Source organism: Atractosteus spatula, assembly GCF_055471065.1.
Source record: "Atractosteus spatula isolate fAtrSpa1 chromosome 10 unlocalized genomic scaffold, fAtrSpa1.hap1 SUPER_10_unloc_5, whole genome shotgun sequence".
Taxonomy (NCBI): domain Eukaryota; kingdom Metazoa; phylum Chordata; class Actinopteri; order Semionotiformes; family Lepisosteidae; genus Atractosteus; species Atractosteus spatula.
In genome coordinates this window covers 1,036,392-1,058,378 of record NW_028296625.1, presented here as the reverse complement: position 1 = coordinate 1,058,378, position 21,987 = coordinate 1,036,392, and the positions used below count along the sequence as shown (strand labels likewise).

The 21,987-nt window shown below is 40.5% G+C and overlaps 4 non-coding genes across 4 annotated transcripts; 1 reads left to right on the top strand and 3 right to left on the bottom strand.

The window, feature by feature from the left end:
- Positions 1 to 74, top strand: trnat-agu (transfer RNA threonine (anticodon AGU)). The gene has a single exon. It is a non-coding gene; the product is annotated as a tRNA-Thr (tRNA).
- Positions 75 to 4,680: 4,606 nt separating this feature from the next.
- On the bottom strand, positions 4,681 to 4,791 carry trnal-caa (transfer RNA leucine (anticodon CAA)). The gene is made up of 2 exons: positions 4,754 to 4,791; positions 4,681 to 4,726 (listed from the first exon to the last, which is right to left on the bottom strand). It is a non-coding gene; the product is annotated as a tRNA-Leu (tRNA).
- Positions 4,792 to 16,987: 12,196 nt separating this feature from the next.
- On the bottom strand, positions 16,988 to 17,061 carry trnan-guu (transfer RNA asparagine (anticodon GUU)). The gene has a single exon. It is a non-coding gene; the product is annotated as a tRNA-Asn (tRNA).
- Positions 17,062 to 21,248: 4,187 nt separating this feature from the next.
- On the bottom strand, positions 21,249 to 21,320 carry trnaa-cgc (transfer RNA alanine (anticodon CGC)). The gene has a single exon. It is a non-coding gene; the product is annotated as a tRNA-Ala (tRNA).
- Between the last annotated feature and the right edge of the window lie 667 nt (positions 21,321 to 21,987).

Sequence of the window (21,987 nt, the reverse complement as noted above, 5' to 3'; positions counted from 1 at the left end):
GGCGTCGTGGCTTAGTTGGTTAAAGCGCCTGTCTAGTAAACAGGAGATCCTGGGTTCAAATCCCAGCGGTGCCTGTCTTCCTGTCTTCGCGCACCGTTTATTGTTACAGACAATATTCTTCAGCATTATATTTAAATGAAATGTTCATTTCGTTTTTGGCACGACTTGTTTTTCAAGAAATCCACACATTGCGAAAGATAAATTGCTCATCTTTCTTATCAGTGCAAAAGAATTACTGCCAGCTGGCAAGAAAATGACAACGATTTTTTTTTTTACTTTAGCCAAAAATCTGTGAATGTAGAAAAAATACGACGTGTGTCAGTTTCTATGGCACACTCAGTCAGGGTGTCCTTCAGTTAAACACAACGTTGGTAGATCAAACGCACCCAGAGACACACTTCGAATTAATCCGATCTAAACATTACCTTCTCTAAATGTGATTGAGTTTCTTTCCACGTCCTTAGCCATCTTGATGTTTGCAGAGATTTTCAACTTTTGACACGAGTCAAACTACAAGTAAATAGTTGAGTACCTAAGTCAATATCACCGGGAATGTGAATATAAATGTAAACATCAATATTTCTGCTGTCTCCTGAGAAACACAAGTATAGAGTCAAAACACAATAAATAATGCTAAAAAAACTGTTCAGTTAACACCCAGATGTGACAAAACACATTTAAGACTTACATCCCCTTTAAATATGTATTTCCTTAATATCAGTTCTCTTCCCTACCCAGGATACCTGCAAATTCACTATCGCACATTAAAGGCTGTGTGTAAGTCTTACATGTGTTCTGTCACATCTGGGTGTTAAATTAATAGATGTGTTGTGTTATTTAATATGATTTGACTCCACGCTTGTGTTTCTCGGGAGACAGCAGAAATATTGGGGATTTGCGGCTACAGAAAAAAATGTGAACTTTACAGGCAAAAGTAAGGTTACCTTAAAGAAACAAAAAAAAAACGTATTGTCACCCTTTTCAACGTGATTTTTCAAGACATTTGTTCGGAATAGTGTATCTTCTCGTGTCTGTGGCTGTTATCCTACAATAACGGTGGTGAAATAGCAGGAATGTGCGGAAAGAATCGGGATGGAACAGAAGACATATCTAGTTGATAGTAAGGTTGTGTAGGACCGCACACACTACGATGTCAGTGTTGAGTAGCGTGGTTTAAAAGCTTCTTCACGAACCGGGAAGGAGTAGAAACCTAAAGTCTTCTTATCCGTAATCAGACACGTTATCCATTGTGCCACTGGCGTTTGCATCGCTTTCCCATACAGCACCACATTGAGTTCAGAGCAGCTAGTAATACTGTACATCGCCACGGTCAACATTTTCTCAATTAGATTCATGTGTTTTGTACGTGTGTCTAATTACTCCGTCTTTCATTATGTCTGGTTTAAAATAATGTATCTTTAAAACAGACAAAGGGTTTATGAGTCTCCCTGAAATTCACACACGAAGAATAAAAGATATCGCGTTTAAAAAGAATACAAAGATGCCGGCGATAGAAAACAGAGAGTCTTAAGTGCGCGCTATCACTGAACTAAACTCCCGATCGGTAACTTGTCGGCGGGTTTTTAATTGTGTTAGGAAGCGCAAACAGTCAACAGTGTACATTTTAAAGGTCTAAGCAAAACAATCAGACTTGAGGATTAATCAGAACAGGACCCTCTACTTCTTTGTATACTGAGGTTTCGGGTGAACATCAAAGTGAAAGACAAATTCGAAATTTTCACTTTTTGATTAAGGAACAAGAAAACACCATCATTTGAACTGGATTCAAACCAGGGACATAAGAAACGCCTGCTGTTGTTGTCTACAGTCTTAAGAGCTAGCAACTGAGCTATCGAGAGGTCGGAAAGTAAATGTTTTGTCACACGCGTAGCCCAATGCAGTGTAGTGTTCCTCTTTATTTAAATCCCAGTTCGATATCAAAATACTCACTCCCATAGTCTCGTTTAGTAGAAGAAATGGACCAGGCTTCTACTCTATAAACGTCCATAGTTCTTATAAAACATTTGAAGGGACATCGGTGCAGGCAGAAATCGACTCTTTTTCTAGTGGGAACAGGATCACATAAAAACTTTCTTTTGAATTGAGAAGAGGATCATGGTGACACTCAAAACATACTTGCCTTTGCTTCTTTCGAGGACGAATGGATTATTGAACTGCAAACATCGGAACATCGGATCAAATCTCTCCACTACTGCAGTTGCTTCTTTGAGAGTTTCTTCAAATATTTCAACTGAAGGTCAAATTCAATCTTACGGATTTTGGTTTTCTTTTGATCGAAATTGTATTAAAATCCGAGCCTCTTTCACAGTTGTATAATACTTTCCCCTGCATCCTCAGATAAAAATTCTAAATACCACAAAGTTACAATATATGGAATAGCATTTATTTTTAAATGTATTTTAAAATTTGCATTTATTTAGAGCTACATTTAGTGCTAGGTAAAGATAACATTGCTAATATTGATGGAGTACAAATGGAAGATGGATTTATGAGCTAAAAGTCCTAAAACGCCTCTTGTAACAACTAAGGACTCGTAGCAAGATTTATTTTCAAATCCAAACTTTGCTATTGCATTGCGTATTATGTAAACACGACCAGTTCCGGTTTCTGGTGCGTGCATTTTTTTCAAACTGAAATTCACAAGAACATTTTTCAAGATGCGCCATGTCCCAAAACCGTTTATCAGGACTACTATTAATATCAGGTGAAAGCAGTACAAAACATAAATTTAGCCGAAATATTAAGAGACTATTGTCTGTCAGCTACTAAGCCATGTTCAGCCAACGCTAGAAATATTGCTGCTCTCCTAAAGTAGCAAAAGACCGCCAACCCAACTTAGAAACAGAACACAAAGGCTCAAACCGACGGGAGTGGGATTCGAGCCCACGCGTGCAGAGCCCAATAGATTAGCATTGCAAATTCGTGCCAAAACTATTGAGATACATCAGAATCGTACCTGTATGTCTTTGGATTTTAGGAAATTTATTTCAGCGTGTTTATTTTTTCTGCCTGTGATCTCGGAAAGAAAGACCCACTACCTGTTCACCGAAATATTCCGGGAGTTTGCTGTGGTTTAAGAGGAGTGTATGAAGGTAATAAAGGAGGGAGGACACGTGAATTGTATAGCTGCTGAACCCGGACACACACCGTCTCCAGCTACTGTTGGAGATTTACAGTTCAGAAAACTGCTGTCTCGAGCAGAAACTGATCTTCCTGCTTTAGTCAAGGTTATTGGAATCGGAGGTTACCGTGGGGTATAGCGCTTATATCTCTCTTCTCTGGCTAAACGGACAAGTTTAAGTTTACAACTGTAAAGTATAGAAATAGACAAAAAAAAAAGCTAAAATACTTCAGTAAGGCCGAGCAGATAGGAAAGTTTAATAAAATGTTCTGTAAATCAATTTCCCTCGATTTCCGAACTCTCTGTTCGAGCTCTGATATAATCTCTCTGCTCCTGCCGCTGTCACTGGGAGAGTGACTACATTCGGTAGGGCTACAGGTTGATTTCACAATGCCACATTTAATTAAATAAAGGATAAACCACAAGGAAAACAGATATGTTTTAATAAATCTTCTTCTGGCTTTATATTTCGGTCTTTCACATTGGAATACATACTGTAACGCAACGGGGGCTCAGGCGGGCGCCCTTGCCGCATCAGGTCGGCCCCACACCGTCCGGGGCTCGAACCCGGGACTTCCGCGTCTCTCTGCAGCGACCCAGCCCCATGAGCTAAAGAGAGATCTCTATCCAGCCCAGTAGCTGTAGTCCTGCTATCATAGGGAAGGGCGGTGACGTCACCTGCTCTGGTACGCCGGCTCTTACACAGTACCTGACGGCCGTAAGCGTTACACTCTCCCCCGCTTAAATCGCCGTCCCCGGCGAAGGGCTATCCCACCCCGCTTCTGACACCAATGTAACGCAACGGGGGCTCACGCGGGCGCCCTTGCCGCATCTGGTCGGCCCCATCCCGACTGAGGCTCGAACCCGGGACTTCCGCGTCTCTCTGCAGCGACCCAGCCCCGTGAGCTAAAGAGAGATCTCTATCCAGCCCAGTAGCTGTAGTCCTGCTATCATAGGGAAGGGCGGTGACGTCACCTGCTCTGGTACGCCGGCTCTTACACAGTACCTGACGGCCGTAAGCGTTACACTCTCCCCCGCTTAAATCGCCGTCCCCGGCGAAGGGCTATCCCATCCCACTTCTGACACCAATGTAACGCAACGGGGGCTCAGGCGGGCGCCCTTGCCGCATCAGGTCGGCCCCACACCGTCCGGGGCTCGAACCCGGGACTTCCGCGTCTCTCTGCAGCGACCCAGCCCCGTGAGCTAAAGAGAGATCTCTATCCAGCCCAGTAGCTGTAGTCCTGCTATCATAGGGAAGGGCGGTGACGTCACCTGCTCTGGTACGCCGGCTCTTACACAGTACCTGACGGCCGTAAGCGTTACAATACTTTGCAGTAAATCTTTACTCGATTACAGGCAGCCCGAACGTAAGGGAGAATCGAAGCCTATTTGACTTTCTGCTAATCACATTGAAGTGTTCACGAAGCATTTCCCTGCCCATCATGTGCCCGCAAACCGGTTTATCCGTTTTCCTCTTCCTGTCATTGTCAGCGAGCGCAACAAGAAGGGAAAATGCAGGACAGAGAAAAGGTATTATTTGTCAGGAGTGGGATTTGAACCCACGCCTCTATTCAGAGACCAGAACACCCAAGCAATGGAAAGACAGGAGCCCTTGAGTCTGGCGCCTTAGACCGCTCGGCCATCCTGACGAACTACGTTCAGATCTCTTAAAAGCACCAGTAGTTCACTAAACTGAGAAATGCTTTGCTGGATAAACGTAAAATTGCCTGTTGTAGCCTAAACGGACCGGGAAATTAAATATTCGGATCGATTCAGAGTGTGCTTTACAGCCTTCTTGTAATATTTTGATCTGCTAGGGCGCAGTCGTTTTTACAATTTGGATTATTTCAAAAAGACCGACATCAGTGTAATACAGCTTTCACGTTTGGGAACAGACCTTGTATTGTACATTTCTTATAGGTTTATTTTCCTGATTGCAACATACTGTGAAGCATAGAAGCCAGCTGCATAAATCTCTATTACACGTCATTTATGAAGGCGTTTCAAATAGCAGCCACTGCAGGATTAACGCTTTTGGAGCATGTATTATATTGTAAATAATCTTATTTAAATAAGCTTAAATTCGCATACTGTTTTTCAGACAGCGCAAACAAGTCTGACCTCCTACAACTTTCTGTGCCGCTGAGTAGATCTTAAAACAGCTGCAGCCAGAGTAGCCGTAATGGCAACACACTGCTTTGAGATCGGCTTTTCTTATTCTGCAGAACCACCGGCATCGGAATATACTGATCCGCATAAGAAGCGCTTTCGGTTTCTGATCGTTTTTATTGAGCGCTGCTCTAACTTTACATTTGCTCGTACTAGTTTTTCCCATGAAAAAAGACATTTCCCTCATTACATGATTTCACTTTTTTATTTTCAACAAGTAGAAAGAAATAAAATATAATTCCATATAAGAGACACAGGTTGGATGGTTGGTGGTCTAAGGTGTTGCGTTTAGGTTGCAGCTTTTCCTGGAGACCTTTGTTTAAATCCTACTTCTGACAAAGTAGAAACGAAAAAATCCCTAAGTAGAAAGCATCTCGCATTTCACGTGTTTAATGTTAATTGTCTCAGCGGTTGCCTCGGTGAATGATGGATCTTCTCTCTTGCAGGGTGACGGCAAACTTCTTCAGAGAGGGGATCTCCCACGCACGGCTTTTCTTCATCAAAAGTGGAGACAAAAGAAACAGACTTCAAACTGAAATTAACTACTTCTTGATCGTTTATGACCGTCTTTAAAAAGCTGAGAGAAGGCGAAAACGTCTTTCGAAATGAGGAAATGTCTGCTGACAGTAAACACAGCTCCTCTTTAGTACTGTGCTAAGTACCCGTTTGTTGCGCGGCAGAACGGGGTACGTTTCTGTGACAGGGCCCTGGTTTATTTTTTTTAAATAGTTGAATCATATTGAAATGTTAAACAACGGAGACAAAGTCGCTGTTGACCAGAATGGCCGAGTGGTTAAGGCGTTGGATTTAAGACTTAGTGGACAAATGTCCCTGTGGGTTCAAACCCCCCTCCTGGTAGAGTCTTGTAAAAATTTTGAAGTGAGAGGTAACTTTTAAGACTTACACTCTATTTAAATGTCATTTTACTTAATTTCAGTTCTCTTCACTCCCTGGGATAACTGAACTCACAATCGCATACTGAAAGCTTTATATGCATTATCTGTGATACAGCTTCTAATAAAGACGGAATGAAACTGTATTAATAATAAATGACATTGTTTTAAATAAACGTGTATTGATAAACTTCATAATTAATAAAAGTGGTGTGACAGGAAAGCAAATTAAATATTACAATGATATTCCAAGCAACTGATGCGTAAATTCATTATGTCGTGACAGTTTTATTCCCACTATAAAGGGTAATATTCTAATGTGATCCAGTGTTCCGCTTAGTCTGCTTCTGAATTTCTTCATTTCAATCAGTCCTCTATTTCAGTAACCTCTAGAGGGCTCAGGATTGGGTTCCTTGAAGTTAAGAACAGGTTAATTAAGGAGCTGCAGGCTGAGTTCGTTGTAGTCTTAAATTCAAGAATTCTTCGATTTTAAGAAAAAAGACAGGTATGTTTTGTGTCTCATGGTGATCCTCTTCTCGATCCAAATGAAAGGTTTAATATGATCCCTCTAGAAAAAAAATAAGTCAATTTCCGCCTGGAGTGATTGATGCCCCATCAAACATTGTGTAATATTCCTGGACGTTTATACAGTAGAATCCTGGTTCGTGTCTTAAATTCAAGGTAAACAAGACTAAGGAAACGATTTGGAAACTTGATGTTAAACTGGGATTTAAATCACCCGGAACATGACACTACATTGGGCAGTATGTGTGAAGCAACAACTCCTGTCATCCCTTCGATAGCTCAGTTGATAAAGCGGAGGACTGTTGTGGAAACAGCGTTGAATCCTTAGGTCGCTGGTTTGATTCCGGCTCGTAGGAAGGTCCCTTTTGTGTACTTTAATCAAAGACAATAAATAATTTTCACTCAGACGTTGATCAGAAGCTCAATAAACGACGAAGCAGAGGCTCCTGTTCCGAATTCCCCTCACGTCTGATGGTCTTGTTCTAACCGAGATCAATCTAAAGTGGTACAAGGGATTTTAACAAATCTGTTCTTTGAATTCAGGGACTGCTCTGTCTGCTTTGTGCTGACCACATTTATATGTCTAAGGTATGCGTTTAATAGAAGTATATTCTACATCTTTTGCCCACTGGGCCAATTGCTGTTCACGAGCTCCTAGCCCCACTTGTTCCCAGTGGAACCAGCCTGAAGCAGCAGAACAGAGGTTTTGTTTCATTATATTGTCTGCTGTTGTAAAACAAGTCATCCCTTAGGGATAAAAACTCTCCCTCGAGTAACGCGTCTCCCGTATTTGCCCCATACGCCCAGGGCTCATCTCTCAGCTGAGTGATCAAAAGCTGAGCTCCAAGATTCTGAATTTCAAGTTGGGGTACAACAGACCCTGCTGTGAGATTGGGCAGGGGAGAGCTGGTTGTGCTCCTGAACTAGTCCCTCCTCTCTTAGTTATTCCTGTATTTGCATCACAGTCTATAAACTCCAGCAGTGCCCTATTGCTTTTCTTCCAGTTCCCATATTTTGTTATAAAAACAGCTCTGGTGAGTTAGGTATCTAACTCAAATTTCACAAACCTATCCAAAACGAGTTCTGGTACAATTCCTTTTTTACTTGAAGGTCTTTAGCTTAGTTGGCAAGACCTGGGTTCGAGCCTATACAGTGAGGCATGAACTAGGGCGGGAGCGATAAGGACAGAAACCCTAGAACCCGTTACAATAACCAAAGGACAGAAATATATGGGGATAATTTCGAAATCGCAAATATGAGATACCATAGCGCGGTTTTTTCTCACTCCCTGGCGGAAATGGGCTTCATTATTATGTGTATTCTTGATACATCACAAGGAGGTACTGTTCTCTTTATCGCACGTAGCCCCGAACACCGCGTATGGAGTTTGCGTGAGTGAGGTCAGTACGAGCTCGATCAGACCCAATCTACTGCTTTCATCCAAAACAGCCCTTTATTTGGCTTTAAACTCCACCTGTTACCCCTCACACTCAATGTTTCAGAAAAAGGTTTTAATTTAAGCTTTGCCCAGCAGAGTATTTGAGCAGAGAAAATGAATAGAAGCGCTATTCGCGCCAGTCTAGCACAGTAACCACTAACTCCAATAATAAAATAATAATAATAATAATAATAGCAGCGAAAAAATCCCGGCTTCTGCTTAAACTTTTAACTTTTAAAAGTTTTTATTGATACACAAGCAATAACAAGTTACACTATTAAGTTCTTACATAAAATTAAATAAAATACAAAAGCGAAGAATAAAAACACTAGACAGATTTTGTGCAAGGCAAGAGGCATCACAAAAAAAAGTTTCCAACATGACCTGCTGAAACATGACCTGTGATCCATCACCACTTGATTGCAACATGCTTGGGCCATAATGTCAACTTCCAGACCCTCTCAGTCTCTTTCTCCCCAAATCTTCTCCGGTGGATCAAAATGTAGTCTCTCAAATAAGACACAGCCTTCTGTATCACTGACAGAGGCAGGGTTTTTTCCATTCTATATACCAATGTAGTTCTAGTCTTCCATAAAGCTTCCCTTAGGCAACAGATGACCTGCCAGGCTTTGCTTTCTTCCGATTTTGATAACTTCTCAAGTCCATGTCCATAGAGCACTACCTGGGGGTCACTTATACCGCAAGCCAGAAAACACCTTATCCAGCTGTTAGCCAATGTCCACACCTCTTTTGCGATGCCACAGTCCCACAGGACGTGCCGGATGGATTCTTCTTGTCCGCATCCTTCCACTGGACACCTTGATGTCTTCCCCATGCCTCTCGAATGCATCACAGCCCTTGTTGGTAAAACTTCATGTGCAATCAACCAGCACATATCTCTGTGTCTATTCAACAAAACTGTGTGGCCAACCCTTTTCCAAACATGGCTGGGATCCCCAGCCACAAGGCCACGAATGTGACATACTGCACCTCTACCCTGCACAACAAGTTCCAACCTTCTTGCGCTTGTCAACACATCCAGTGCCTCATTCTCCAAATTCTGTTCCCTTAAAAATTTCTTTATGATAAAATAAGAATGCGGGAGGTTAAAAGCAACAGGTACTGTTAAAGGGATCTCTAAAACTTTCAATGTCCTTAAATAAAAACCACACAAAAAGCGAGACATAAAGGATACTTTCCCCCTGTTCCCTACCGCTAAAGACAAATGTAATGATACATATTTGTACATTAGGAAAGTGAACAGTTCAGGCATGCCTTTTCCACCCATTTCCACCTTTTTTTCTACAACCACCCTCTTTACTCTCTCCCATTTTGACCTCCAGAAAAAATAAAAAATAGCCCTCTTTAAAACCAGTAAAACAGACCTTGATGGCATAAAAACAGCGCTGACAAACAACAGTAATGGTAAAATTACAGTCTTGACAACTAAAACCTTGCCTTCCATTGTTAATTCCCGTAAACTCCACAGACCGATCTTGCTTTTGACTTTCCCTACCACCCTCTCCCAATTCCTACTCCCCATCCCATTTCTGTCAAAGTTTATTCCCAAAATCTTTATTTCATCTCTACGAATTGTGATTCCCACATTTTCCTCTTCACTCCAGTTTCCATATTGCATCAGCACACATTTGTTTTTATTCAGCTTGGCCCCTGATGCTCCGCAAAACTGGGTTGTCACCTCCAAGCAATTTCTGACTCCCTTATAATCTGTACAAAAAACATTTACATCGTCCATGTATAGTACAGTTCTCACCTCTTGGGCCCCACTCCCAGGGATTTTAATGCCTTCAATCCCATTCTCCATTCTCAAGGCTTGTGCCAGTGGTTCTATACAGCAAACAAAAAGGAGTGGGGATAACGGACAGCCTTGGCGAACACCGCAATTCACATTAACTACATTTGACATGCTGCCATTAATCATTATTCTACTTCCTATACCCTTATATAATAACCTTACCCAAGTGAGGAACCTGGTTGAAAGCCCCATCTTTTGTAGTACTCTAAACATATACTCATAAGAGATACGATCGTAAGCTTTCTCAAAATCCAAGTTTAAAACCGCCAATCCAATATTCCTCTCTCTCGCATAACCTATGGTATCTCTAATCAGTATCAGGCTGTCCGTGATCCTCCTCCCTGCCACTCCACAAGCTTGATCTGGATGAATGACTTCACTCAGGACAGATTTTAATCGAAGCGTTAAACACTTGGAAAGCAGTTTAAGATCACAATTCAATAAAGTTATCGGTCGCCAATTTGCCAGGTCTGTGCGATCATTCTTTTTGAATAGTAAGATCACAACTCCCGTCTTAAAGCTGTCCGGCAGTTCTTCTAAAAACTCAAATTCTTTAAAAATGGTTAAAAGATCCAATGCTAAAATATCCCAAAAGGCCCTGTAAAACTCAATGGGTAGACCATCCAACCCTGGAGTCTTACCCGTTTTGAAGGTCTTCAAACTTTCCATTAACTCTTCTACAGAAAGGCCTTTTGATAACACAGTATCATCTTTTACACTTTTTGGAATGACTTGCACAAATTTTTCTAACAAATCCTTAGACACTTGTTTCTTTCCAAACAACTCCCCATAGAAATTCTCAGCTACAGTCAACATGTCTTCCATACTAGTTTGCAAAACCCCCTCTCGTCCCTTCAATGCAGACATTAGTCCCCTCCCTACAACCCTTTTCTTGAAAAAGAATCTTGTACATTTTTCACCTTCTTCAAGCTCTTTCACTTTGCTTTGAAACATGATTTTTTTAATCTTTTCTCTAGAGAGATTTAAAAGCTCATTCTTTAATTCTTTGATTTCCTCACTGAAGTCCCACCCCTCTTCTAATAACTTAACATACCTCTGCAATCTCTTTTGTAATCCGTTTTCAACCCTTCGTATCCTAGCCTGTTTTCTCCTCCCCATCTCTATGAAAAATGCTTTTGTACGCTCCTTTACCTCCTCCCACCACTGTGCTCTTGTGCCAAACAGGTCGTACAAAGTCTGCCATTCCTTATATCTTTCCCTGAACCTGCTCCTCACTTCCTCATCCTCCAGAAGTGAAATATTCAGCTTCCACACACCCTTCCCCACAGTAACAACTGTTGGAATAGCAAGTGTACATGACAGTAAACAATGGTCAGAGAAAAAAACAGGGGTTAAGCCTGCAGTTGTGCAAGTAAAATCACGTATCAAAATAAAATCTATACGTGAGGCTTGGGTCCCATTAGACTTGTGCCATGTGAAACCTGCCCTCCCCTGACTATGAAGTTTGAGGGCATCTTTCAGTTTAAAATCTTTACATACAGTTTGCAATAATATTGATGATTTATCAAATTGGACCCGTCTCTCACCCCTCATTCTGCCTTCTCTTTCTGAAAGGCAATTAAAATCCCCAGCTAAAACCAGTGGTTCCCATCCCAATAAATATTCTCTCAATTCCTGAATTAGGACATATCTGTCGTGTGGGCAACTCGGACAATACACATTTAAAAGTTTAAATTTGACATTCATGAAACCCAGATACACCACCAGTGCTCTCCCTGGTTTCACTACAAGGTACTGATGTACCTCTACCATCTTATTTTTAATTAAAACAGCTATACCATCAGATTTATTCTCATTGGACCCACTCCAAATTGATGGGCCCAATGTCCACAGTTCTTCCATATCCTTATAGCTGTTTTTAAAAGGTAATCCACACTCCTGTAACAATATCAGCATTTACCTTACTCACAAATGATAATATAGTCCTTGCCCTTAACTTGGATCGAATGCTTCTCACGTTTATGGACACAATGTTCAGAGCCATACTTGATGTTAGACCAGGGGAGACTAAAAACTCTGGCTAGAATCATTCAGTCTGTGACACCTACTATACAGGCCTTTTTCTTTTTCCATTTGCTCTCCTTGCCTCCTCCTCCACCACCCCCGCCATCAATAGGATGGTTCTCCACCTGCCCTCCTTGAGTCTCTAGTTCTAAAGCTGGATCAGTAGGATTGGAGAGAACTAATCCCATGGGAGAACCTGCCATCTGAGGACTCTGAAAATGATCTTCCCTCACTTTTCCACTCGGAGTTAGATCACTTTCTAAATCAGATGTCTCAGCAGACCTTTTAGACTGCACCCTTTGTTCTATACATTCCCTTTGAGCGCTTTCAGTCTCCACGGGTGGCAGACGATCAGGAGAGATGCTACCACTCAATTCAGAGTCCACCTCACTTTCCACATTATTATCATTCTTTTCTACCTCAGCCTCATCTCCTTCACTCCATTCTGAACCCTCGCTCTCTTTTTCACCACTTTCTTCAACGTCAACCACATCCAGTTCCTGATCCAGAACCACTGCTCCAGCCCTAAATGCCTCTTCAAACTCTTCCTGCTTTTGCATCGGTCTTCCCAGTTTTGTTCTGTTTGCAAAGGAATTTGGACAGTCTTTAAACACATGACCTTCACACTCACATAGATTGCATTTCCTCACGCTTGTACATTCAGTATATGCATGTCCAATTTCCTTGCACTTACCACACACCACCTTTGTACAGGCATCCACAAAGTGACCCAGCTCCCCACACCTCCTGCACAGTTTTGGCTGCCCTTGGTAGAACACAAGGCCTCTATTTTCACCTAATCCAATCAAAGAAGGAATGTGTTTAAATCCACCATAACCAGTTTTGTCTTCATGCAACGAAATAGGTACTCTCCATGCACAGTTCCAGATCCCATCATCATCCAAGACTTTCTGAGGCTCACCTTTCACTAAACAATACTTAGACAACCATGTCACAATATCTTCCTTCATCACCATCTCATTAAACATGCGAACAATCACAGTCCTATTAGAAAGATCCGTCAGCTTCTGCCATTCAAACATTCTAATCAGGCCCACATCTTTTTTCTCTTCTATTTTTCTCCAAAATTCTTCCAATAACTTTGCCGATTTGAAACTAACGTCAAAACCAATTCCCTTCGGCAAAGTAATTAAGCAATTGACATCTAATGCCTTAACCTTTAACTCTTTCTGTAACACCTTCCTTGAAAAATCCAACCGTGAAATATCACCCGAGTGAACCGAGCCCTCACCACACTTGAACACCAAACGCGCGCAAAAGTAACGGCGCATGCCGACCCTACAGGCCGCCATGGCCGTTACAAATGTGACAAAAACAAACCAAACCTAAACCTCTTCTGTGCACCAAACCCTATTCCCTTAATCTTATACTCGTACAAAAACTCTACTCTCAACTTCTGGGCTTTAACCCTGTAAATCTCCAACACTGGCTGGAGACTTTGGGTACCCGGGCTCAGCGGTTATATAGGACAGGACTCGGCGAGCTGCAGGTGAAACTCATTGCTCTGCGCTCTCCGTGCGGAATGTGCGTCTCCTCCCTCCAGACTCGTCACACCGCCTTCATACTCTACAGCGGGGAAAAAAAAACTCCCCTTTACTGTCTTCATACATCCCTCTTAAATCCCAGAAACAACGAAACTCCGGGGCGTTTCTGTGAGTCAGTACTGGGTTTTTCTGTTCGAGGTTACAAGCAGAAACAATAAAAGCGCTGAAAGCAGGAAGTTATTTCTGCTCTTAGGCATAAACGTGTAAAAATACATTTTCTGATTCCTAAAACCTAATAAAATCCATGTAAGTTTCCCTTTTGTTCCCAATGCACATAACTGAATATAAACCAGTCACTAGTTCTGGCGCAGTTCTTACAACAAAGATACTTATATTACGAACTTTTTTTTCATACGAGCTCTTGCCGTTTTTAAATTGAATATTTTGTTTCAATTCGCTAAATCACACGAAACACCAGCAACACTCATCGTAAGCATCTGACCAATCACATTCCTGAATTTTAAAAGTATTAAGTATTTATTTTTAACTTTTTTTTAATTTTATACACCTGTTTTACATATTCTTGCCATTTTTGGCATATTGTAAGTGGATTGTAACTTCAAATTGATCATTCCTGAGCTTTATAACTGTGTATCATTTCTTTTAACATTATTTTAATATTTTTTTAATTATTTTTGCATTTTACAGAACATTTTAAATATATTGTGAGCATTTTAGCATAATTTTAAAATAGGACTATCAATGCTCCTGACTTTTAAACCTGTATTTCTTCTGACATTAATCTCTCCACCTGCAGATGAGGAGGGAGGTATTTGATTTTAAATTGGTTGATTTGGGGGGGGGGAATGTACATGAATTTCCTTGTGTGTATCACCAGTGGGAAACTTGGCATTTTTGGATGAATTGCAATCTATACTGCAAGGCCTTAAGACTGATATAGTAATGACTGGAGATTTAAATAACACATTTGATACATCACACAGGAACAGCATAACATCTAAAATGGCAGAACCCTCTAAATCACTGAAAATATTCAGGCACATTCATAATCTATAAGATGTTTGGTGGTTACTGTGTCCTGCTTCCCTTTCATATTTTTTAGTGTGCACGAATCTGTCCCTCTTCTTTTACTAGTTTTTAAGGAATATTCTGAAATCTCTGATTACAAGATCAAGCCAGAAAAAAATGATGACAATTAGTAGGAAGAAAGATTCAGTACAATGTATTGAAAATGTATCAGGATGGTCAGGAGGCGCGCTGCGAGAATGTCCTGCCCTTGGGAGCCTTTCTGCTCCTGGGCCGTCCTTCCCTGGAATTCTTTAGAATAGTCTCGCACCCCTGGAATTCTCCTTAGAAATTCTCCTTCTGGGAGCTCTGTGTTGCCTGTTTTTACCTGGAGGAACTTCAGCTCATTCATTGGCTGAAAGTTCCATGGGCATCAGAATTCCACGTAGGTTACTCGGCCCTACCAGTCCCTGATTGGTTGATCAAGGTGAGATATGAGTCACTTACTCCTGACACTTAGGAATGCAGTCCAGATGTCCATCTGGCACTCCCTAGACAGATAGGCGCCAATGGATGACCATTGATCATGATAGCCAGGCTTAGCTAAATGCATCCCCATTTGGGAGCTGTCCCTTATCAAAAGAAAACATCTTTAAATCAGCCTGCATGAATAGTTTCTCTGTGGCTGCACCACAAAGATGAAGAGAGAGATGGGGCCTTATTTGGGAAAGCACAGCAACACTTAATTCTGTCTTATTAACAAGCATTGCCGCTACAATTAGTAGGAAGAAAGATACAATGTATTGAAAATGTAATATGTTTTAAAGGATTAAAGGGAAAAGAAATACTTTATCTACACAAACTAATTCAACTGAGCTCCTCTAAACAATATAGCCTGAAGAATTGCCAAAGCACAATGTATCAATTTGGGTGACACTGGGGGAAAAGGATCACAACATTGAGAACCACAAGGCTTATTTTCAACAGCAAACTTTGTGCTTGAAAATATTTGACAAAAAAAGGAATATTACACGCACGGAAACCAATATTTACCACTAGGGTAGAATGCAGCATAGAACAGTTGAGGTTGACTTGTTCACAGTGAACTGTCCTCCAGCGATAGTCAGCTGTAATCACCGACGCAGACATGATGTTAATACTCTGATAGCACCTTGGCTGATTTGGTTAAAGTGTTTTCCCCCTGGTTATAAAAACGTCTCAAAATTCTGACACTGAGGTGTGAGACACAATGTAACAGGCTCTCATAATCCCGAAGTACAATAAATTTTACTGTATTGTTTTTTAAATTTGATCCTGTGAACATTGCATGTCCCTCCTTCCTCATTACCAAAACATTTCAATGTCACCAACAGTATGTACATTTGTTATAACAACACTTCACTGTTGCATTTCTGAGTTGTGACGTTGTGAACATGGCATGTTAAAGTATATAGAATATCTAGATCAGAACAGGCTAAATGCAATTCATAGTGATTTATCATTTTCTTATTTTCTAAATGAAAAAAAAAAATTTTCAGTGATTATGACACTTCGGTATGATATAAAATATGCTTCAATGACAGAATAAATAATCATGGAAAAAAAACCCACAGTGGTATTCATATTTGTGATTATAGGAATGTTAAATATCAGGTGAGTAGCTGCGTCAGCAAGCGTAGGCTGCAAAGGAACAAGTAAAGGACTATTCCTGCTGAAAAGAGAAGAAAAGAATCTCAACATATCAGCTGTGGAGCCTTCTTCAGGTGTGAGAAAGACAGGGCAGTAAGCAAAGATAATTTTCTTTTTATCTTTGCTGACTACAGTTTATCTTTGATGACAACATCAAAGACATTAAGTAATTTTTACTGCTAACAGCTCCACATCAACTTCCTTTTATATCTAACATCATCAGATCTCTCAACTCCCAACTCTTCCAGTTTCTCACTTCAGAGAAGGATAAAACATTCAATCATCCTCTACAGAGAAAAACCATCAACACCCCTACCACCTCCACAAATCCTAACCTTGTTGTTACTATACCCTCTGACCTTTCCCTTTCAACCCTTTGCATCCTCAGCTGACATATTTTAAAATTACAATAGACTGTATAGTATTTATGTTTAAATTTAAGGTAAATATGTCAAAATATCAAAATCCAACTGCACAGTGCTATCGTAACAATGCTTGTCAAGTTCTCAAACAAGCCTGCATTGTATTTTTAAGATATTTCAGCAGAGGATTCAACTGGACTATAAATGACGATTCGACGATCATTTTTCTTGGGTGAATATGGTTTTCTGGGGAGTTACGATGTTGGGCATTATTGGACATTTCCTGGTGATCCTGACACGTGTTAAACACTCGCATTTGTTGCAAATATTAAAATGGCTATGGTGTCGCTGAGAAATCCAATCGACCGAAGACAATATTTACATCGCCAAAGAAACTCGTCCCTGGGTGGAATCGAACCACCAACCTTTCGGTTAACAGCCGAACGCGCTAACCGATTGCGCCACAGAGACTGACATGTAGGTTTTTCTCTCGAATCACAAATTCCCGGTTAAAAAAAAAAAATCTCTAACCGTTTATTTTGCCAGCCGGTAATATTTCTTCTGCACTGATAACCAAGAATTGGATTTCATTTTCCGCAAGCTGTGTGAATTTCATCAAAAATAAGTTTTCCAGAAAGGAAATGAACACATGCATTTAACGAAATCAAGCCCTTTGTGAGTGCCCAAAATGGTACGTTCTGTACTACAAGAAAGGAAGAAAGACACGGCTGGGATTTGAATTTCGTTTTTTTTGTTTCATAAAGAGGCGCTTTAACCAACTAAGCTACGGTGACAGGACAACCATCACCTTTTACAGCCACTTGGACACACCGCTCTGAGACATCTGCGTTTAGTAAGCGCTGAACCTGCTCTCAGAGCAAATTGCCTCTTTTACATAGCAGCCCCGACACTGAGAAACGAAGAGAAGGCTTTAATCTGGCATTTTTCATGTCCAATGCGTTTGACATCTCCCAAGGGCGACAGAGTTCTTTTGCGACACTATTTCTTCTTCTTTTTTTCTTTCTGTACGCTTTGATAAAAACGAAAAATCGTTCAAGGGAAAAATGTACTTTTTTTCATAGAGAAAACGTGCACCAGGAAATGTGTTGAGAAGAAATGATTTAACATGATACGTGACCTAATTTATCGGAGCAATTGCTCACCCAGCAAGGTCTGGAGAGGTTGGAGAGTCTGGTGGATGTGATAATTATACGGTGTTGTGGAAGAAAACAGTCTTTCTCTGAATTCTCAATCAATCGGAATTTCAGTGCGAAACATAAAACCCTTGTCATATTTAAAGAGATTATATTTTAAAACTCATAAAAATCAGAAAACACATGTTTTTCACTTTGAAATTTTAGACGGAGCGGTGCATTACTAGTAGCGGCGCTGAGCACACTATGGGGGAATTCAGGTTATGTGAAATGTCAGCGGTTTAATAAATAACGCGTCTGATTTCGGATCATAAGATTGAAGGTTCGACTTCTACCTGGCTCGTGTAAATTATATTCAAGCTCCTCAGTAATAGATGTCTATTATGTAATGAACCGCACCTGAAAGCAAACGTTGGGTCTGTTTCCTTTGTTTTCCAGCATGAAATAGCAAATCGTTACAAAAAGCACCTGCTAATGTACAATAGCGTTTTTTTTTTCAAATTACATTTTCAGGCTTCAGACACTTTTTTAATAAAACAAAAGTGTCCGGAAACTCATTAACTTTCAGGTTTGATTGAACCTGAATTAAAAGAAGTTATCTGAAACTTCCGGGATTCCATTCTCTGACGCAGCTGTCTCTAAAGTTGGGCGTGATGTTTAGCAGATGTGAACGGTGCCTTTTCTCTTGTGTTCAAGGCTATTCGCTGTGTGAGCTCCACACTGCGTGTCCTGTACTGCTCTATTTTGTTTAGATTATCTATGTGGTGTACAGATAGAACTCAACTGCATGGTGTGAATTCCGTGTTCAGGACCAGCAGAACCTGAAAAACCAATAGCTGACACGCAGCTTTCTGATCTGGAATCAGACGCGCTACCGTTGCGCCACGAGGTCACATCTATCAGCGCCTTTGAATTCCCCAAAGGAGACAAAAAAAAATCTGTTAAGAGCGCCGCTCTTCCGAAGAGAGTCTCTTCTTCCCAGACCACATTTTATTCTTCCTGCGCAGCTCTTGTGCAGGTGTTGTTCTCAATTACAGATCCAGGAACACTGATTTTTTTTTCCTATTTTTTTAAATTAAGTACCCCATGGTGCAACGGTAGCACGTCTGACTCTAAATCCCCAAGTTCATTTTCAAAGTATATCGGAGTCAACTGATACTGATCAGGTTCTGCTGCTACTGAACCCGCAGTCTTCACCTTAAAGTTCAGTTCCCCAAGCCTTCTGACCTTCTATGTCCATCCCTTCTCGTCAAAACTCGTATTTCCACAGGGTACCCTCCAGAAATCGCAGTATAGAATGAAAAAACTCCAGTAGATCTCGGCCGCTGTTGGTGATTTTCATTTAAAAATAAATGAATCTCTGGAAATTTTACGGAGTGTATCACTTTCACCGAGACCGAGAAGTGTTAAGCTGTACATGAGTCTTTGTGGTTCGGTTGTTAACCAAAAGGGTGGTGGGTTGAGCCCTCCCAGGGACGCTATGAGCCTTTTAATGTACACACCCGTCTCACTTTATCTCCACGGCCGGTCTTGTACCGCAATCAAATACAGAGCCCGTAGGAGGCAGTAAGCCCGCGTATATAGCTCACTGTGTATATAATGAAGAAGCAGAGGTTAGTTTCTCATCTGCGCGTTACAGAGCCTTACGCAACTCGTACTGTACGAACAGCTAGAGTTTGATCCCTGCACGGGCTATTAGTTGAAAGGCCATTGTAAATGACGTGTAAGAGATTTATAGATAGATACTTTATTGATCCCGTGAGGGAAATTAATAAAGCTTATCCAGCTGGCGTTTATGTTTCACACTAAATTGCGATCTTGAAACCAAAATAATTAGAAATATGGAACACAACCGTTGTTCCCCAAGAAGGAAAGCTGTTTAACACTGTCGTCACTCCTTTTTATTTAACCCAGATTGTGAAGACAACTCTGCCCTATCAAAGGAAAATGTTGCACAAAAGTTGGAAAGCACACTCTGAATCCATCTGTACTGTATACTTGATTTCCGCGATCCGTTCAAGGCTGCTTGGTGCTTCGCTAGCGAGTCATTTCAGGGAAGAAACTCAGTTTAGAGAACTACTGGTGCATTTTCACTCATTGAATTTGATCTTTGTACTCTCTTTTCATTCTCAGCTATAATATTTCAAAATTACAGTTCGGATTTGTTGGAAAACTTCACAGGCATTATTAAGTTAGAACTGTACAATTGTATTTTAATATCTTGGTATATTTACCTTCATTTTAATATGGATGTAACCATAAATGTTGTACTTTTGTCGTACTTTTTAAAACATTTTAACTGAGGACGCACGACGACTATTATACCATGTGATACATGCAAGACATCTGTAAACGAAGATGTAATTACAGTCAAATTGGCAATTAACAGAAAACCACAAGTTGTATAATATTATTTCTCTATGTCGATGATTAGTTGAAGGATTTGAAGAAACTATATATTATTCCTCGATATCGATGATCAGTTGAAGGATTTGAAGAAACAGCAGCGATAGCAGGTGATTTTGGTTTTGAACCCATCTTTACACCTCAATAATCCATTTGTCCTCGAAAAAAGAAAAGACAGGCATGTTTTGAGTCTCATAATGATCATATTCTCGATCCAAAGAAACGTATAAATTTGATTCCTTCCGTAGTATTTTGGATTTTCTTACAATGATCTCACGAAGTATTGCCAGGATCTATATCTAGCGTTCGGTACCGATAAAACTGCTGATATTGACTGAGTAGAAATCTATGATGTATTGACAACTTTATCTGAAGCGAGAAGTCCTAGAACGCTGCCTATGATGTGTTAGGATTCATACCAAGATATACTTTTTGTTTTCAACCCAAAATGCTGCTATTGCATTACACATTATATGAACATTACCAGTTTTGGTAGCTTCTCTGCGCGATTTTTCAAAACTGAAACTAATTACAAAATTACTTAAGATCAACCATGACAAAAACATATAAATCAGGACTAATATTAATATCAACTGATGTTACTACAGAAAAAAAACTACAGTTAAAATTTAACTGAAATATTAATAAGACTATGCAAGCCTAAAAAGTAGAACAATTAAATTTATATAACTTTTTTTTGAGAAATGGGCTCACACACCGGAAGACACTAACGTTTCTCTTCGTTAGAGTATGTGAATAACAGTTTAACTAAAAATGTTTGGAGTCCAGAGGGAGGACTCGCTCGCTGAATGATCTCTCAAGAAATCCCTGGTGAGATTCAACAGGTGTTTTCTTCAACAGCCACTAAAAGTCTGATGACCTTCTCTGGATTTTCTGAATATGACGTTAAATTAGTTCAAATCATTTGGTAGTTAACAGAACGAAATGCTTTGGAGGTACATTTAAAACAGCAGAGCAACACTGTAGCACTTCGTGTGTGACTGAAATTAATTGTGTAAAACTGGCTCTCTATGAACACGAGCAAAGAGTTCTCACTCAACAGAAGATTGCGATGTGAGCACAGTAATATAAGACACCTGGAGATGCCGGGGATTGAACCCGGGACCTCATACATGCGAAGCATGCGCTCTGCCACTGAACTACATCCCCTAGGCTGCCGATGGTGGAACTGACGTAAAGATGTTCATATGTTTACTGAACACAATCCACCCTTCACGAAGAATGCCTGCAGTTTCCCACTTTCGCGTTTCTTCTACTACAAAGTAAATTAATGGGAATGAAGAAATAAGGAAGGGAAAATAATCGCATCGAAGCTTCCAGAGACTGGGCAAAATGAATAATTTATTTTTATATCCAATCACATGGGCGACGGTGGTTGATTCTTCCACGGGGGGGGTGCGTTTTTCTACCTCCTTACTCGATTGTCTTTCAATTATGTTTTCCTTGAAACCTTTTTGCATCTTTTAAGTGCTTGCGATTAAATTACGCATAGAAAAACACCAGTACAGTTGATGTTCATGGACCGATGCACACAACTCCAGTGATAAAGCCCTGTCTGTAAATATTGTAGAAGAACGTTAAAGGGCGAAACAACGCTCCAACCACGTGAATGGTAACAAGAAGGATCGTGTTCTTATTTAATATGTGCTTTTGAATTGCCTTGTCAATACACACAGGCTTTAGAGATGGACAAATAATTTACAGTGGTGTTTGTAAACAAAGATGGAACATGTTATTTCTATACCAGGAAGAAAGGAGCAGACTCTTAAACTTTAAGAGGCAGAAACAACACCTCATCACAGCTAACACTAATTAA